This window comes from Lepidochelys olivacea, assembly GCF_965140295.1.
Source record: "Lepidochelys olivacea isolate rLepOli2 genome assembly, chromosome: 2".
Lineage (NCBI taxonomy): Eukaryota > Metazoa > Chordata > Testudines > Cheloniidae > Lepidochelys > Lepidochelys olivacea.
Window position 1 is genome coordinate 221,069,781 of NC_140412.1, and position 18,408 is coordinate 221,088,188.

The following is an 18,408-nucleotide window of genomic DNA, read 5'->3' on the forward strand; positions in this document are numbered from 1 at the left end:
AATGTACATGGCAGACGGGCATTACTGGCACATGATGGCATATATCACATTGGTAGATGTGCAGGTGAATGAGCCCCTGATGGCATGGCTAATGTGATTAGGTCCTATGATGGTGTCACTTGAATAAATATGTGGACAGAGTTGGCATCAGGCTTTGTTGCAAGGATAGGTTCCTGGGTTAGTGTTTTTGTTGTGTGGTGTGTGGTTGCTGGAGAGTATTTGCTTCAGGTTGGGGGGCTGTCTGTAAGTGAGGAATGGTCTGTCTCCCAAAATCTCTGAGAGTTTTGCATGTGTGGTGGTGAGTTATGACTTTCATTAGATTAATAAAAAAGAAATTTTGTGAGAACGAGTTCTTGAAAGGCACTTAAATAGCTGACCTGATAATCAAATGATATACACTCTAAGCCCACAAGATGGAGCCACAATCTCCTCCTTTTGCGAGACTGAATAAGAAAGTATTTTTCTATTAAGGAGTTTGATCAAGCAGTACTAGATATTGGAGAAAGTATCAGCAAAATATAATTTGACATAAAATTCAGAATGTCTTAAAACTGACATGAAAATATCAAGTTCCCCAGTTCTTAATCTAAAAGGGAATTTTGCAGTTAAGGAGGAGAGCTTTTAGAGACTGTAATTTTAAAGTTGTCTAGAAGTTTCCCCCAGGGCCTATAAGGTGGAAAAGAGCAATTAGTATAAACAAATAATATGGATGAAGTTGCTTAAATAAATCCCTCTTGGTTTATATCATTTTATATTTAAAACTACATTCTAAAGCTAACGTGCTTCAGGAAGCCAAAAAAAGAAAAGCAGAACAAATTTTATATACGCTTTCAGTAATTCTCAGAATGTGACCTGAGAAGAAGCCTTAGTTGTGTCCAAGAAATCATAATATCTTTCCAGTATAAGAACTAGAGGTCCAACATACATTGACAATAGCTTAAATTGCACACTTGATTCCAAGTACAGTGCATTGAAAAATAGCAAATCTAGGTTTAAAAAGGCATAAAGAAGGATTCAGTTGCCATTTAGTGAGAAACTACAATAAGTCATAAGGATACATTTTCAAGGAAGGATCTTAGCCTAGTCTTACTGAGGTCACTCGGAGTTTAACCATCAACTTAGTTGGGAGCAAAATTGGGCCCTGAATAAGTGATCAGCAATTTCAGTTTAATCTGTCAGACAGATCTGTATGTGACAGAGCTACATAATCTTATCTGCTTTGTGAAATCAAGGAAAAAGGAATCCTGAAGTGACTCATTTGTGCCAAAATATAAAAATAAAAGCCACTGGTTAGTGGACAAATAGTATCTAGGTATCCAATTACTTAAATCCTTAGAGCTTTCTTAATAGGCAGAATAATGGATCTTACCACTAAAGATTTACCAATGAAGATTTTGGTTGAAATACTAAACCAGAATAACAGCATCAGGGTAGCTTACTAGAAGTTAGAAATGGAATAGGGAAGAAAGGAGGGCAGTACATTACAGATATCTAATCCACATATGAGTTAGCTGGGACAAAAAGAGGGTTCTGAGGGAAGAGGGGTTTGGGGAGAGTTACAAGCAGTATATGATATGTTATCACATAACCTATATCTGCAATAATGTAATTCAAGTGTACATTCACCCAAACATAGAATATGGGTATGTCTACACCACGAAATTAGGTCAAATTTATAGAAGTCAGTTTTGTAGAAAGCGTTTTTATACAGTCGATTGTGTGTGTCCCCACACAAATGCTCGAAGTAGTTGGCAGAGTGCGTCCACAGTACCGAGGCAACCGTCGACTTCCGGAGCGTTGCACTGTGGGTAGCAATCCCACAGTTCCCGCAGTCTCCACTGCCCATTTGAATTCTGGGTAGAAATCCCAGTGCCTGATGGGGCTAAAACATATTCACGGGTGGTTCTGGGTACATATCTTCATGCCCCCCTTCCCTCTCTCCTTCCGTGAAAGCAAGGGCAGACAATCGTTTTGTGCCTTTTTTCTTGAGTTACCTGTGCAGACGCCATACCATGGCAAGCATGGAGCCCACTCAGCTAACCATCACCGTATGTCTCCTGGGTGCTGGCAGACGCAGTACTGCATTGCTACACAGCAGCAGTTTATTGCCATTTGGCAGCAGACAGTGCAGTATGACTGGTAGCGGTCGTCGACGTAGTCCTGGGTGCTCTTTTAACTGACCTCGATGAGGATGGGGCACCTGGGCAAACATGGGAGTGACTCAGCCAGGTCATTTCCCTTTTAAGTTTCGTCTCATGGCAATTGAGTCCTACCGGCAGTGCACTGTCTTTTAATCAGCAGCCAGCAGAAGATGATGGCCAGCAGTCATACTGCACCGTCTTCTGCCGAGCACCCAGGAGATGATGATGGCTAGCGGTCATACTGCACAGTCTGCTGCCAGCAGGATGTATAAAGATAGGTGAAGTGGCTAAAAACAAGAAATAGACCAGATTTGTTTTGTATTCATTTTCTCCTCCCTCCCTCCGTGAAAACAACGGCCTGGTAAACCCAGTTTTGAGTTCTATCCTTGAGGTTTTGAGTTCTATCCTTGAGGGGGTCATTCAGTTTCTCGCAAAGCCACCCCCTTTGTTGATTTTAATTCCCTGTAAGCCAACCATGTAAGCTATGTCGTCAGTCGCCCCTCCCTCCGTCAGGGCAATGGCAGACAATCGTTCCAAGCCTTTTTTCTGTGCAGACGCCATACCACAGCAAGCATGGAGCCCGCTCCGATCACTTTGGCAGTTAGGAGCACGTTAAACACCACACGCATTATCCAGCAGTATATGCAGCACCAGAACCTGGCAAAGTGAAACCGGGTGAGTAGGCGACGGCAGCGCGGTGACAAGAGTGATGAGGACATGGACACAGACTTCTCTCAAATGTGGGCATCATGGTGCTAATGGGGCAGGTTCATGCAGTGGAACGCCGATTCTGGGCTCAGGAAACAAGCACAGACGGATTGGACTGCATAGTGTTGCGGGTCTGGGACAATTCCCAGTGGCTGCGAAACTTTCGCATGCGTAAGGGCACTTTCATGGAACTTTCTGACTTGCTTTCCCCTGCTCTGAGGCACAAGAATATCAAGATGAGAGCAGCCCTCACAGTTGAGAAGAGAGTGGCAATAGCCCAGTGGAAGTTTGCAACGCCAGACAGCTACCGGTCAGTCGGGAATCAATTTGGAGTGGGCAAATCTACTGTGGGGGCTGCTGTGATGCAAGTAGCCAACACAATCAAAGATCTGCTGATATCAAGGGTAGTGTCCCTGGGAAATGTGCAGGTCATAGTGGATGGCTTTGCTGCAATGGGATTCCCTAACTGTGGTGGGGCCATAGACGGAACCCATATCCCTATCTTGGCACCGGAGCACCAAGCTGGCGAGTACATAAACTACAAGGGGTACTTCTCAATAGTGCTGCAATCACTGGTGGATCACAAAGGACATTTCACCAACATCAGCGTGGGATGGCTGGGAAAGGTACATGACGCTTGCATCTTTAGGAACTCTGGTCTGTTTCAAAAGCTGCAGGAAGGGACTTTATTCCCAGGCCAGAAAATAACTGTTGGGAATGTTGAAATGCCTATAGTTATCCTTGGGGATAAGTATAAAGCCCCTACCCCTTAATGCCATACACAGGCAGCCTGGACAGTAGTCAAGAGCTGTTCAACTACAGGCTGAGCAAGTGCAGAATGGTGGTAGAATGTGCATGTGGACGTTTAAAAGCACGCTGGTACAGTTTACTGACTCGGTTAGACCTCAGCGAAACCAATATTCCCACTGTTATTACTGCTTGCTGTGCACTCCACAATATCTGCAAGAGTAAGAGGGAGACGTTTATGGCGGGTTGGGAGGTTGAGGCAAATCGCCTGGCTGCTGGTTTCGCACAGCCAGACACCAGGGCGGTTAGAAGAGCACAGGAGGGTGCGGTGCGCATCAGAGAAGCTTTGAAAACCAGTTTCATGACTGGCCAGGCTACGGTGTGAAAGTTCTGTTTGTTTCTCCTTGATGAGACCCCCCACCCCTTGGTTCACTCTACTTCCCTGTAAGCTAACCACCCTCCCCTCCTCCCTTTGATCACCGCTTGCAGAGGCAATAAAGTCATTGTTGCTTCACATTCATGCATTCTTTATTAATTCATCACACAAATAGGGGGATAACTATCAAGGTAGCCCAGGAGGGGTGGTGGAGGAGAGAAGCACCAGGAGGGGTGGTGGAGGAGGGAAAGACAAGGCCACACAGCACTTTAAAAGTTTAAAACTTTAAAACTTATTGAATATCAGCCTTCTGTTGCTTGGGCAATCATCTGGGATTGAGTGGCTGGGTGGCCGGAGGCCCCCCACACCACGTTTTTGGGCGTCTGGGTGAGGAGGCTATGGAACTTGGGGAGGAGGACGGTTGGTTACACAGGGGCTGTAGTGGCAGTCTGTGCTCCTGCTGGCTTTTCTGCAGCTCAACCATACACTGGAGCATATTAGTTTGATCCTCCAGCAGCCTCAGCATTGAATCCTGCCTCCTCTCATCATGCTGCCGCCACCTTTCAGCTTCAGCCCTCTCTTCAGCCCGCCACTTACTCTCTTCAGCCCGCCACCTCTCCTCCCGGTCATTTTGTGCTTTCCTGCACTCTGACATTGTCTGCCTCCATGCATTCGTCTGTGCTCTGTCAGTGTGGGAGGACAGCATGAGCTCAGAGAACATTTCATTGCGAGTGCTTTCTTTTCGCCTTCTAATCTTCGCTAGCCTCTGGGAAGGAGAAGATCCTGTGATCCTTGAAACGCATGCAGCTGGTGGAGAAAAAAAAGGGACAGTGGTATTTAAAAAGACACATTTTAGAGAACAATGAGTACACTCTTTCACGGGAAACCTGGCTGTCAACATTACATACATAGCACATGTGCTTTCGTTCCAAGGTCTCATTTTGCCTCCCCCCAGCGCATGGCTAGCCCCTTCCCCTCCCCCTCCCCCTCCCCTTCCCCTTGGCTAACAGCAGGGAACATTTCTGTTCAGCCGCAGGCAAACAGCCCAGCAGGAACCAGCACCTCCGAATGTCCCCTTAAGAAAAAAACCCTATTTGAAGCAGGTGACCATGAATGATATCACTCTCCTGAGGATAACACAGAGAGATAAAGAACGGATGTTGTTTGAATGCCAGCAAACATACACTGCAATGCTTTGTTCTTCAATGATTCCCAAGTACGTGCTACTGGCCTGGAGTGGTAAAGTGTTCTACCATGGTGGATGGAATAAGGCTGCCCTCCCCAGAAACCTTTTGCAAAGGCTTTGGGAGTACATCCAGGAGAGCTGCGAATGCCACGGCAAATTAATCCTTTCACATGCTTGCTTTTAAACCATGTATAGTATTTTACAAGGTACACTCACCAGAGGTCTCTTCTCCACCTGGCGGGTCCAGGAGGCAGTCTTGGGTGGGTTCGGGGGGTACTGGCTCCAGGTCCAGGGTGAGAAACAGTTCCTGGCTGTTGGGAAAACAGGTTTCTCCTCTTGCTTGCTGTGATCTACAACCTCATCATCATCATCTTCCTCGTCCCCAAAACCTGCTTCCGTGTTGCCTCCATCTTCATTGAAGGAGTCAAACAACACGGCTGGGGTAGTGGTGGCTAAAATGGCATGCAGCTCATCATAGAAGCGGCATGTTTTGGGCTCTGACCCGGAGCGGCCATTCGCCTCTCTGGTTTTCTGGTAGGCTTGCCTCAGCTCCTTAAGTTTCATGTGGCACTGCTTCAGGTCCCTGTTATGGCCTCTGTCCTTCATGCCCTGGGAGATTTTGACAAATGTTTTGGCATTTCGAAAACTGGAACGTAGTTCTGATAGCACGGATTCCTCTCCCCATACAGCGATCAGATCCCGTATCTCCCGTTCAGTCCATGCTGGAGCTCTTTTGCGATTCTGGGACTCCATCATGGTCACCTCTGCTGATGAGCTCTGCATGGTCACCTGCAGCTTGCCATGCTGGCCAAACAGGAAATTGAAATTCAAAAGTTCGCAGGCCTTTTCCTGTCTACCTGGCCAGTGCATCTGAGTTGAGAGTGCTGTCCAGAGCGGTCACAATGGAGCACTCTGGGAGAGCTCACGGAGGCCAATACCATCTAATTGTGTCCACAGTACCCCAAATTCAACCCAGCAAGGCTGATTGCAGTGCTAATCCCCTTGTCGGGGGTGGAGTAAGGAAATCGATTTGAAGAGCCCTTTAAGTCGAAAAAAAGGGCTTTGTCGTGTGGACGGTGTTAGGATATAGATATTCAGGCCTGTCTGTAAAGGCCTATACTCTAAGAATGTAGGTATATGTTTATCATTTAGCTAGTAATAGAGGTATACAAGAAAGAATCTGTGTAAGGGCCCTCTCTCACTGTGATGTATACCCCTATTACTAGCTAAATGATAAACATATACCTACATTCTTAGAGTACAGGCCTTCACAGACAGGCCTGAATATCTACATCCTAACAGACAGGTGCAGGGTTAAATCGATTTAACGCTGCTAAATTTGACCTCAACTCCTAATGTAGACCAGGGCTATGAAAAACAAAGCAACAAATAATGTGAGAAGTAAAGGGAAATAAATGCTGTGGTCTACACTACGAGTTTAGGTCAAATTTAGCAGAGTTAGATCGATTTAACCCTGCACCCGTCCACACGACGAAGCCGTTTTTGTCGACTTAAAGGGCTCTTAAAAGCAATTTCTGTACTCCTCCCCAACGAGGAGATTAGTGCTGAAATCGCCATTGCCTGGTCGAATCTGGGGTAGTGTGGATGCAATCGACAGTATTGGCCTCCGGGAGCTAGCCCAGAGTGCTCCATTGTGACTGCTCTTGACAGCACTTTGAACTCAGATGCACTAGCCAGGTACACAGGAAAAGCCCCAGGAACTTTTGAATTTCATTTCCTGTTTGGCCAGCGTGGCAAACTCAGCAGCACTCAGCAGCACAGGTGACCATGCAGTCCCCCCAGGATGTTTCCTATCATCTCCATCCCTGAGGTTATTGCAGATTAGAAGGCGAAAAAACCGCACTCGCGATGACATGTTTTCCAAGCTCATGCAGTCCTCCCGCACTGATAGGGCACAGCTTAATGCATGGAGGCATTCACTGGCAGAGGCCAGGAAAGAATTGCTGTGTTTGCTTAACAGCCAAAGTTAACTTGTTAGCGATCCTTCCCGAGCTAGGTCACTGTGTCACATGCATTCTGTGCTGTGTCAGCCTCGGGCGCGGGCATGACCGCTTTGTGAGCAGGAAGGCCATAAATATAGACATTGCATTAGGTAGCTTCTGTAGCTAGAGAAAACATTCCTGTGCATTCGGCAAAGTCCTTGGCAAAAAGAGAGAAGCCCTGTGACACACCAAACTATTAATACACAACCACATGTTACATAAAGTATAATGGGGACCACGCGAGGGATACATTCAAGTTGGGTTTCTGTAGTGTAATGATTATCACTTTCACCTAACACAGGAAAGGTTCCTGGTTTGAAACTGGGCGGAAACAGGTCCCTTTTCTGACTCCCCTCCTGCATTTTTAGTCTTAGAACAGACCGCGCTGTGAAATTTTAGTTTGAATTATATCAATTATGAATTAAATAATATGGAAGCTCTCTCTAAGTTATAGTCCCGGGTTCCTTACCCTTTCAGCTGCTCTGATAAATTAACTTTTTTATGAGGGGCAGGGGAAAATTTTCATGAAGCCTTTTATAGGAACTAAATGCTATCTAGGACTCTGAAATTATGTTAACGTGTCCCATAGAGTGCAATCCTTCGTTCTGGATTTGTCATTCCACAAGTTGAACTACTCCTTACTACTGTCCAGGCTTCATGAGCCATGGGAGCAAGGGGCAGGCTTGGGTAGGTGCGACCGAGCCTCCAGCTCGCATCATATTCCAGGCAGGACTGAATCTCCATGAGACGAAACTTAAAGAAGAGAATGACCTGGAGTCACTCGCATTTGGTGCTTTAAGAGGAGGATAGCCATGTGTGTTCAGGTGCCCCGATCGACCTCACCGAGGTCTGCCAGGAGCACCCAGTAGATGTACAACAGCTATCAGTCCTACTGCACCGTCTGCCGCGAAGGCAAGAAGCTGCTGCTGTGGAGCAATGCAGTACTGCGTCTGCCAGCAACACCAAGGAGACGTATGGTGATGGTGAGCTCAACAGGCTCCATGCTTGCTGTGGTATGGCAAGCATGGCAGCTGGCTGAGCGGGGCCAGCAGCCAGGACCCTGGCTGGCAGGAGCCGGCGGACAGAGCCCCAGACTGGCAGCGGTCTGAGCGGTCTGGGGCTCTGTCCGCTGGCCCCGCTCAGCCCACTGCCTGCCTGGAGTTCTAATCATTCAGGTAGGCAGCGGGCTGAGCGGGGCCGGCAGACGGAACCCCAGAAAAAAGGCGTGAAACGATTGTCTGCCGTTACTTTCACAGAGGGAGGGAGGGGGCCCGATGACGTGTTCCCAAAACCACCGACGACAAACTTTTTGCCCCATCAGGCATTGGGAGCTTAACCCAGAATTCCAATGGGCAGCGGAGACTGCGGGAACTGTGGGATAGCTACCTACAGTGCACCGCTCTGTAAGTCAATGCTAGCCACAGTAGTGAGGACGCAGTCCGCCGACTTAATGCGCTTAGTGTGGACATACACAATCGACTGTATAAAATCGAATTCTAAAAATCGACTACTATAAAATCAATCTAATTTCATAGTGTAGACATACCCTAGAGACTAACTTTTCATACCAAGAGGTTACATTATGCATTTGATACAGGAGAAGCAGCACATGGTACAGGTATAACCAGCTGGTCACTGTGGATGACAGAAACTTAGTGGGATCATACACTCTGAGCATGCAGGAGCCCTAGCTAGATGAACTAAAATGAATATTTGATGTGGTGCAGACAGCTATTGCAAACATGGTTGCTACACTTAATAGCTTAGTAAACAGAATTAATAATATTAAAGCCAGATCTTAAAACTGGAGATGGACACTCTTCACATCAGATTTGATTTTTTTTTTAAATGCAAAGACCTGATCAGGCTGAGTGGCTGAAGAAAATAAAGTACTGAACTGTAAAGCTCTCATCCTTAAAAATCAGTGTCTATAATATATAGCTCCTTGGAGTAGCAAATTGAGAGGAAAGGCAATACTGGAATTATTCTTATAGAATGGTTTCACAAAATACAAAAATGACACATATATGGGGAACAGATTTACAGACTTCCCAGCCACAGATACACAAATACAATCAATGCTGACATCATTGTTGCCAGAATATCAAATATTCATGAAAGGTGCCAGATTTTACAAGCATACTGATAACTGGAGGACATTATGTCCAAGAATTGTAAATTTTAATATTCCCTGAGCTTTGTGTGGTTAAGGCTCAGATCTGTGTGCCCGAAATGAGCTAAAAACTATTGGAGTTGGCTGAAAAATCATTAAATCAACTCTCCTTTGACTCTACTAGCAGTGAAGATAACTCTTGAACACAATCAAAAGTATACAGTGATTTTCTCTATGAGGGTGGAGTTGATTGAATGGATATGCTACTACATGTGTGTAGATCTAGGCACAAATAGGAACACACACATAAGAAGAAATATATGTTAATAGTGAAGGTCAGGGGCCGGCAACCTTTCAAAGAAGAAGAGCAATTGTTTTGTTTTTGTCTTTGACCAAAATATTTCGAGAGCCGCATCACATGCAAGCTACTTGTAAAGTTAGAATTTATCAACTAATAATAATTGAACATATTAAAATAATTACTACTCACCAATATTTTTAATGCGGCTTCTGGAGTTTGAATATGAATATGCCCCGGGCTGGGTCAGGGGATTGGGGTGCAGGAGGGGGCATGGGCTCTGGGAGGGAGTTTGAGTGCAGGAGTAGGTTCTGACCTGGGATAGGGGTTGGGGTGTGGGGGTGTGTGCGAGGTGCAGGCTCTTGCTGGGAGGCACTTACCATAGGCAGCTCCCGGCCGGTGGTGCAGTAGGGCTCTGGGCCCAAGCTGCTCCCAGAAGCAGCTAGCTGCTCCCAGAAGCAGCTGGCTGCTGGCACATCTCTGTGCGCTCCTGGTGGGGGTGGAGGCGGCTCCGTGTGCTGCCTCCGCCCCCCTCACCATTGTCACAACTCCCATTGGCCAGGAACCAGCCATTAGGAGCTGCAGGGGTGGTGCTTGCGGGCGCTGGTAGCGCACGGAGACCTGTTGCCACCTTCCCCCCAAGGGGTGCGCAGAGACATGCCGGCAGTCAGCTGCTTTCGGGAGCAGCGTGGGGCCAGAGCCCTGGTGCGCCACTGGCCAAGAGGCCACAAGGGAGCAACCAAAGAGCCACATGCAGCTCAGGAGCAGCCAGTTGCTAAACCCTGGTGTAGGTGATATATATGCTACTTAGTTATATGAATTGTACCTCAATCATCACTAATGTCATCACTATCCCAACAGATGTTGGATGCTGGCCTCTATTAGTATTACTATGTAGTATTAATTACAATGTAATATTAATCTTTAGAACAGAAAAAGTAGAAAGAAAGAGGAAGAAACAAAGTATAAAGAAGAGGAGATAGTACTGCAAGATTAGGTGGCCATGCTACATATAAAGTAGAAAAGTCCATTGTACGCATTCATTATTGGCAGCAGGAAAATCATTTAGACCATATAAATCAGAGATAGATAAAAGTTTATCCCAGCCTGCTCCCTGCCAATGCAGGATTGTTACCTACAATACATTTTTAACGTTGAGTAGTTTTAAATGGTTCAGGTGATGGGACTTACACTGTTTTCCTCGTGAGACTATTCCACAACTTGATAGATTTGGACTTTTTGGCTACTATATCACCTAGCAAACCGTGGTGTCTGGAACAGTCTGTTTGCCACATTTTAAAAGACTTTTAAATTGCAGCTGGAGTTATTGGAGACTGACTTATGAATGCAATGGGCTGGATGTAGTTTCTAAGTATGGTACCATTCTGTGATCCATCTTGATTTTTTTTGTTAAATGTTTTCTTGTTCTGATTCTCACCTAATTAAATTCAGTGTAGTTAATTAAAAAGGCATGGCTGGCTTCCTTGGACCTCGAAACATAACACAGACTCATGTAATTTGTGGTCCACTTTTTCCCATACTGGTTGATGTCTTTTAGCATAACTGGTTTTGAGGTTTTTCCCTCTCACTAAATACATGTGTTTTGGATTATTTCCCCTGATATATTTTTCTATGTTAAATCTCATTTTGTTATTTTCTGCCCTATTCCTATCTCTCTAGGTCAGAGGAGGGCAAACTACGGCCCACAGGCTGGATCTAGCCCATCAGGGCTTTCAATCCGGCCCACGGGATTGCCAGCCCCGTGGCACAATGGGGCTAAGGCAGGCTCCCTGCCTCTCTTGGCCCCATGCCACTCAAGGAAGCGGCCAGCACCACGTCCCTGCGGCCCCTTGGAGAGTGGAGGCAGAGGGCTCCGTGCACTGCCCTCGCTTGCAGGCACCACCCTCCACAGCTCCCATTGGCCGGGAACAGGGAACCGCGGCCAATGGGAGCTTCGGGGGCAGTAGACAAGCAGGCGAGGGCAATAGACAAGCAGAGGTCATAAAGAACATTCGCTAATGATGTCATAGAGTGAAAGTAAGCACCACTACACATTTCATAGCAAATAACCAGGGGTTTGGCCCTATGGTTAATAACATACATAATTCCTCCCAAAATATCCCACATCAAAGTTTATATTAAACATTCATGAAATGAACTTTAGCTATGCAAAGGCTTCAAGTTAGCCTGTCCCTTGATTATTGTTTAAACACGGGAGGAAAAAATGTAAGCACATTTGAGGCTCCCCATCCAGTCCAATTGCTGTACGGTCCTCTTAAAGGGAACCAGAACTGGGGCAGTGAGATAGGATTATCTACACTACATTACAGAGATGGTAGCATGTCAAACACAATCTGCTGCAGTTCATGCTGCCAAGAAAGTCAAACACAATCATGAGTAATAGTTTAACATTTAGAAAAAGCCCCAAGTGGTAAGATGTATAGATTCATCTTTGTTCTTTAGGTTAAATCCTCATCTTTCATCTTTGATACTACTAGGGAGGCTATGTGGTTGACTGGAAAAGCCCCAAGTAATTTGTATCCTTTCTTTGCACAGTTTTTTCTACTGAAGAATACTGAACAATCTGACTCTAGAAATGGTGTTACTCTAATAAAAGGATTGATTTGCTCCCCTCCCCACTTACAGTATTTTTCTTTATTTCAAGCACAATGTAACACTTTTGTCCATAGTAGGTAAGGCTGTATGTTTGTCACACCCATTACTTTTATTACCAAAAAAATGGGACTTTTAGAGTTTTTCAGGAAAAAATCATAGTTTCTCAATGTCTTATCTTGGTCAACCTGCCACTGAGCAAGACTCCTCAATGATTTTTTACAGAGTTTGTTCTGTATATGTTGAGTGCATTGAGTAGAAATAGTTAAGTGGATTTAAACTATCAGTTAAATATTTTTTAATTTTTTATACTTTTTTTATTATTCAGTAAAGTATATGTAAAGTATACTAGTATTATACTAATATACTAGTATAATAAAGGTTTCAGAGTAGCAGCCGTGTTAGTCTGTATTCGCAAAAAGAAAAGGAGTACTTGTGGCACCTTAGAGACTAACCAATTTATTTGAGCATAAGCTTTCGTGAGCTACAGCATCTGATGAAGTGAGCTGTAGCTCACGAAAGCTTATGCTCAAATAAATTGGTTAGTCTCTAAGGTGCCACAAGTACTCCTTTTCTTTTTAGTATAAAAGTTTTTCATGAGAAACAACTTAATATTATTTTAAAATATGCCACAATTTCTATCTTTTTATCTAAAATTATTACTTTATCTTTTTTCGCCATGACAATTTTCCATATTTGTTGTGGCAAATAACCAGCCTTAATAATGGAAGTGTAGGAAATTTTTTATCGGGTGACTAGGATGTTACCAGGGGTGAAAGTAAAATTGAACTCTTACCAGTACGGGGGCCAGCTCCGGCCCCCACAGAAGGGGCAGGGCTGGGAACCAGTGTCCCTCAGCCTGCCCATCTGCGCTGCCTGTCCCGCGCTGCCTGGGGCTCTGGCGGCTATTTAAAGGGCCTGGAGCTCCGGCCGCTGTAGCAGCAGCCGGAGCTCCAGGCCCTTTTAAATTGCCAGCCTGGGGCTGCTGCTTCTTTTGCCCCCCCTCCCCTGTTGGCAGCCCGGGAGGTGGGGAGGGGGGGGCAAAAGGAGCAACGATGTTCAAGCGCTGCTACAGCGGAACTTTAAGCAGGGTTCTTTGCCACGGCAGCGCTTTAACGTTGCTGCCATTTTTGCACCCCCCGGCGGTGGCCCTGCTGCTAGGGACCTGGCAGGGCCACCGACAGGGGGTGCAAAAGCGGCAGCAACTTTGAAGTGCTGCTGCGGAATTGCTTTAAAGTAAGGTGGTACAGGCCGGTACTGGCGGCCACTCTTTACCGGTATGCCGTATCGGCCCGTACCGCCTCATTTTTACCCCTGGATGTTACTGGCAATCAGTTTGTGTATTATATTGTAGTATTCCAGCAGCATTCTAGGCGCCTAAAAATTGAAGCAGAGTATTATTGTGAAAGGCATCAAGCTTACTTGCCTTACATCCTTTGGAACGCTTTCTGTTTTAAGGTTGTTACACAAAGCAGTTATGTGTTCTCCAGGTCAATAACCATCACTAGAAGGACATTATAACATTCTGCAAGTGCTCGCATAATCTCTTCTGTGCTGCAGGTATATGACACATACTGTTCACAGAAGTACAGTATTCATTCAGACTCAGCCAAATAAACCAACCACATCCAGAAGTCTCAAGACCTAAAAGGACAGGAAAGTTCTATGTAGATTTTTTTTTGTATTCACTCCCTTTTCTTTTCCTTTTGTCTCTTTCAGATGCCCTTCTCCTAGAAAGCTAAGAAGCCAGAATCCTCTGGAGAGAATCCATACCCATACTCAATTCCATAGCCTTTTAAAGTATCCTGTAAATGGATTAACAATGGTCCAAATTCTTACCTTCAGTACCCATACACTGTTCCTACTGAAGTCAATGGGAGCAATGCATATCTGAAACTCAGTATGTTTGAATATACCTTAATTCTTTATCTGACCATAAGTTTAGTTATACTGGGCCTGTCATGGGGCAGGCTCAACTGGGGCACCCTCTTGCATCAAGCCATGGCACAACAGGAGCACGTGCCTCAGTTTCCCCTCAGTCCAGCTATAAAAAGAGCAGAGTGTCTCACTGTCCAATTCAAAGTCCAACCTCTGGCCAAAATTTACAGACCCGAGCACAGAGGAGCTGCAAGACCTGACAGAGGCCTTCTTCCCCGATGACCAGGATGACCCTCTACAGAGCCAGGTATGCCAAGAAGGGGAGCTGGGAAGTAGTGCAGGGTAGCCGACCCCTGTATGGCTGCAAAGCTGACAGCAAGTGAGTCAGCGTGTTGCGGTCAGGATCCCCGCTGACCTAGTGGCAGACCGTTCTGCCACTGCTAGGGCCCTGGGCCAGGACACAGTGGAGTGGACACTGTGTCCCCCCTGCCACCCCAATCCGTGGGTGGAAGTCTCCCCTTCTCTTAGGCAAGAAGCCTGTGCTTGTCGGCCCTCCGCCAGAGCTAGGAGGCTCAACTATTTGCTGCTCAGTCTGAGTGCAGGCCTGAGCCCTCAGCAGGGGCGGCTCCACCAATTTTGCCGCCCCAAGTAGTCGCCACCGAATTGCCGTCGCCGCTAGAGTGGCAGAGCTGCTGCCAAATTGCTGCCGCGCCCAGACGGAAGAGCGGTGGAGGCGCTGCGCCCGGAAAAGCAGCAGAGCTGCCGCCGAATTGCCGCCACAGGACACGGACTGCCGCCCCATTCTCAATGCCACCCCAAGCACCTACGTGGAAAGCTGGTGCCTGGAGCCAGCCCTGGCCCTCAGACTCTCTACTGCCCTGCCCTGAGCAAGGGCCTGGGCTAATTGACTCTTTGCGGCCTGCCCTGACCAGGGGCTGGGGCTCCGTAACGGTGTTTGTCGTTCGGCCCTGATTACAGACCCGAGCTCACATCTCCCGTTGCCCCGCTGATTCCCCATGTCAGGCGACCCCTGGAGACGTAGTGGGGTGGATTGGCTGCCCACAGACCCGGAGCGGGAGGAGCCACTCCCCCAGTGGACTACATTGCTGGAATACTGTGTCCAGTTCTGGTGTCTACAGTTTAAAAAGGATGTTGAAATAATGGAGAGGGCTCAGGAATAAGCTACCAGAAGGATCTGAGGTTTAGAAAACATACTTTAAAAAGAAAAGGAGTACTTGTGGCACCTTAGAGACTAACCAATTTATTTGAGCATGAGCTTTCGTGAGCTACAGCTCACTTCGTCGGATGCATACTGTGGAAACTGCAGAAGACATTATATATACACAGAGACCATGAAACAATACCTCCTCCCACCCCACTCTCCTGCTGGTAATAGCTTATCTAAAGTGATCATCAAGTTGGGCCATTTCCAGCACAAATCCAGGTTTTCTTACCCTCCACCCCCCCACACACAAACTCACTCTCCTGCTGGTAATAGCCCATCCAAAGTGACCACTCTCTTTAAAATGTGTATGATAATCAAGGTGGGCCATTTCCAGCACAAATCCAGGTTTTCTCACCCTCCGTCCCCCCCCCCCCCCCAAACTCACTCTCCTGCTGGTAATAGCCCATTCAAAGTGACTACTCTCTTTAAAATGTGTATGATAATCAAGGTGGGCCATTTCCAGCACAAATCCAGGTTTTCTCACCCCCTCCACCTCCCTCCTAAAACCACACACACAAACTCACTCGCCTGCTGGTAATAGCTCATCCAAAGCGACCACTCTCCCTACAATGTGCATGATAATGAAGGTGGGCCTTTTCCAGCACAAATACAGGTTTCTTCAGGATAGGCTGTAGATCCTTACTAATGCGTTGGAGGGGTTTTAGTTGGGGGCTGAAGGTGACGGCTAGTGGCGTTCTGTTATTTTCTTTGTTAGTCCTGTGCTGTAGTAGGTGACTTCTGGGAACTCTTCTGGCTCTATCAATCTGTTTCTTCACTTCCGCAGGTGGGTATTGTAGTTGTAAGAATGCTTGATAGAGATCTTGTAGGTGTTTGTATCTGTCTGAGGGGTTGGAGCAAATGTGGTTGTATCGCAGAGCTTGGCTGTAGACGATGGATCGTGTGGTGTGGTCAGGGTGAAAGCTGGAGGCATGTAGGTGGGAACAGCGGTCAGTAGGTTTCCGGTATAGGGTGGTGTTTATGTGACCATTGTTTATTAGCACTGTAGTGTCCAGGAAGTGGATCTCTTGTGTGGACTGGACCAGGCTGAGGTTGATGGTGGGATGGAAATTGTTGAAATCATGGTGGAATTCCTCAAGGGCTTCTTTTCCATGGGTCCAGATGATGAAGATGTCATCAATATAGCGCAAGTAGAGTAGGGGCGTTAGGGGACGAGAGCTGAGGAAGCATTGTTCTAAGTCAGCCATAAAAATGTTGGCATACTGTGGGGCCATGTGGGTACCCATAGCAGTGCCGCTGATCTGAAGGTATACATTGTCCCCAAATGTAAAATAGTTATGGGTGAGGACAAAGTCACAAAGTTCAGCCACCAGGTTAGCCGTGACATTATCGGGGATAGTGTTCTTGATGGCTTGTAGTCCATCTTTGTGTGGAATGTTGGTGTAGAGGGCTTCTACATCCATAGTGGCCAAGATGGTGTTATCAGGAAGATCACCGATGGATTGTAGTTTCCTCAGGAAGTCAGTGGTGTCTCGAAGGTAGCTGGGAGTGCTGGTAGCGTAGGGCCTGAGGAGGGAGTCTACATAGCCAGACAATCCTGCTGTCAGGGTGCCAATGCCTGAGATGATGGGGCGCCCAGGATTTCCAGGTTTATGGATCTTGGGTAGTAGATAGAATATCCCAGGTCGGGGTTCCAGGGGTGTGTCTGTGCGGATTTGATCTTGTGCTTTTTCAGGAAGTTTCTTGAGCAAATGCTGTAGTTGCTTTTGGTAACTCTCAGTGGGATCATAGGGTAATGGCTTGTAGAAAGTGGTGCTGGAGAGCTGCCGAGCAGCCTCTTGTTCATATTCCAACCTATTCATGATGACAACAGCACCTCCTTTGTCAGCCTTTTTGATTATGATGTCAGAGTTGTTTCTGAGGCTGTGGATGGCATTGTGTTCTGCATGGCTGAGGTTATGGGGCAAGTGATGCTGCTTTTCCACAATTTCAGCCCGTGCACGTCGGCGGAAACAGTCTATGTAGAAGTCCAGTCTGCTGTTTCGACCTTCAGGAGGAGTCCACCTAGAATCCTTCTTTTTCTAATGTTGGTAGGGAGGCCTCTGTGGATTAGTATGTTGTTCAGAGGTATTTTGGAAATATTCCTTGAGTTGGAGACGTCGAAAATAGGATTCTAGGTCACCACAGAACTGTATAAGAAAACCTGGATTTGTGCTGGAAATGGCCCACCTGGATTATCATACACATTTTAAAGAGAGTGGTCACTTTGGATGGGCTATTACCTGCAGGAGAGTGAGTTTGTGTGTGTGTGTGGGGGGGAGGGTGAGAAAACCTGGATTTGTGCTGGAAATGGCCCAACTTGATGATCACTTTAGATAAGCTATTACCAGCAGGAGAGTGGGGTGGGAGGAGGTATTGTTTCATGGTCTCTGTGTATATATAATGTCTTCTGCAGTTTCCACAGTATGCATCCGACGAAGTGAGCTGTAGCTCACGAAAGCTTATGCTCAAATAAATTGGTTAGTCTCTAAGGTGCCACAAGTACTCCTTTTCTTTTTGCGAATACAGACTAACACGGCTGTTACTCTGAAAACATACTTTGCAATGAGAGACTTTGGGAGCGCAGTCTATTTAGTTTATAAAAGAGAAGGGACTCCTATTGTGGACCCTCTCCCCTCACTAAGAAGGGAGAAAGTGTTGCATCATAGGAGATGTAGTCCAGGCTGAGAGCCCAGCCCATATAGGAGAATGAGAGCACAAGGTATCTAAACTAAAAATCTCATGAGGCATTGAATCAAAACATTTCAGTTTTTGGATGAAAAGTTGAAAAAAGTTTCACTGAAAAGTTCAAATTTTCTGTAGAAAAAAAGAAGAGATTTTTCTGAACAGCTCTATTGTTAAGTACCTGGCCAGGGAGAAATGCTAGAAATAGAGGGTTCTTTAATCTAGCAGATAAATACATAACAAGATACAATAGCTGCAAGTTGAAGCTTGAAAATTTGTAACTGGAAATAATGTGCACATTTTTCAATGAGAGTAATTAACCATGGAACAGGTTAAAGGGATACGGTAAATTCTCTGCCGCTTGGAATCATTAACTGTATGTCTTTCCAAAACTTTCACCCACAAGTTATGGGACTCTGCAGAAAATACCGGTGAAAC